The following is a 2,083-nucleotide window of genomic DNA, read 5'->3' as shown; positions in this document are numbered from 1 at the left end:
ATATATATATATATATGTATATATAAAACTGTATATCTACGGGCTGAACTCTCCAAATTATGACATGACCTAAGTTTGTGATTATGGTCGCTAATGAAATGGAGCTCTGCGGACTGAGGACTTAACGCCTCTACAGTATTCTTCACTACTCTTTTTCTGCTAACTAGCATGGCTAGCCACCACAGAACCGCGCAAATCAACTGAACACCAGAATCATGTCTGAAAGGGCCCTAACAGTATAAAGCTAATTGATAAATGGACAAGGTGTAGGAAGCAACAGAGGCAACATATTTAAAATGATTTTTGATATGCAGAAAACATGCAAATAAAACTTAATAAAAAATTTCCTTCTCTTCAAAGTCGTCCTGAAAGAGGGCTGAAGATGCACTGGGCTCGTATTAAAATTTTTATGGTTAGCGTCCTTGTTTTGGCTGAAACAGAGCCTAGACGTGAAAGTACTCAGCCACTTGAAGATGAGCCAAAAATGCAGCTGTCAATGATAGAAGAGACAGGTGACAGGCATGACGCCCTACGTGCCAGATGACTTTGGGAAGACTTTGACAGCCACCCAGGAAGGGAAGTTATTTTCCCTCCTTTTTTCTCAAGCTGCCGCATGATTAAAAGCCAAATGAGTGACACTGCTCGACACCCCAAATCAGCCCACTGCATTAATATTTCACACAGATGGCAGCTGTGTATCAAAACAACATGCAGCTAAGGACAACAGGAGGAGAGGAGTGTTCGAGCCGATTTTCTGCTGTTGTGGCTGCATGCTACTGATTGAGCATAATTTAATAAACAAAAGAGGTGAAATACATTTGCAGAAACAGAAATTTCATTTGTTTTGAAAGGTTTATTGTTTAAAAGAATCACACAAATATAAATGTTTGCCATTTGGAAAATGTGCAGATTCTCGTTGTTGTGAATGAAGAATATCATTTAAAATATTATATGTGATTCAGTTAAATACAAATAAGTTTATTTCTAGAGCGCCAATTCCCAACACGTCATCTAAAGTCACTTTACAATTCACCAGAACATTCTAGTTAAATTGATTCAAAGTTTTCTACTTTTCTACCAGTTGATTGCATCGACTCATTGACTCAATGCAATCCCTCAAAATAAGCATGCTTGGAGCGACAGTGGAGAGGAAAAACTCACTCACTGACGACAGTACTGCTGCTGAAGCTCCTCGAAAAGGTTATTAGCATCCAGAAAAGTGGGTAGACGTTCTGTATCAATTAGCCACATATTCTGTTTCACATTTTCTTTATGTTCAGGATAATTTAAATAATAATAATAATAATAATAATAATGAAATAATAGATTCAAGGGACGCCAAATAAATGTATTGTATTTACATGAGATCTGGAAATAGAAGAGGAACTGACACTGAGCATTTAATAGATTAGCTTCATTAAGTTGTACATCTAGGCTGTAGCTACTCCGTTTAACCCATTTCATGTATTTTATTTATGGCTGAAACAATTCATTGGATTGATCAATTATTGAAATTATGTAAACAAATTTAGTAATCGATTAATCATTAACTGGAGTATAGAGACTCTAAAACATTTCTTTAGCTCACAAAGCGACCCACTTAGAGCAGGAATTATACCAAAATAACAAAAATAAACATTTAGCATTTTAGAGAAAACTTGTTTTCATCTGTCAATATTCTCCATCCAGAACTCCTCTACTGCTGCAACAAAGCTGTATTGTAAATTATAAACATGTTCTTCACATGTAATTGTTGGTAGGGACAATTAGGTCAGTCCAAAATTTTGGTAGGGACATGTCCCTATGGTCCCTATTAGAGACTGACAGGGGAGTGGATTTTCACTCCTGTCCTGTCCCACTCCCACAGAAAAAAATGGTGTCCTGTCCCGATCCCGGGCCAGAGTAGAAATCTAAATCGTGTAGTCGTGTAGTTTTTTTTGACTCGCATTATAGTGTAGGCTTCAAGGAAAAAAACTACAAAATGGCGGCGCCAGTACTGGATTTTTTTTCTTTTCCATTTTATTTTATTTTTTGGCATCGATCCTAGTTTTTTTTAGTTACTATTGGTTTGCTCCCGCTCCCG

The sequence above is a fragment of the Cyprinodon variegatus genome, unplaced genomic scaffold, assembly GCF_000732505.1.
Source record: "Cyprinodon variegatus isolate N-32 unplaced genomic scaffold, C_variegatus-1.0 Scaffold162, whole genome shotgun sequence".
Lineage (NCBI taxonomy): Eukaryota > Metazoa > Chordata > Actinopteri > Cyprinodontiformes > Cyprinodontidae > Cyprinodon > Cyprinodon variegatus.
Note: the sequence above shows the minus strand (reverse complement) of the source record.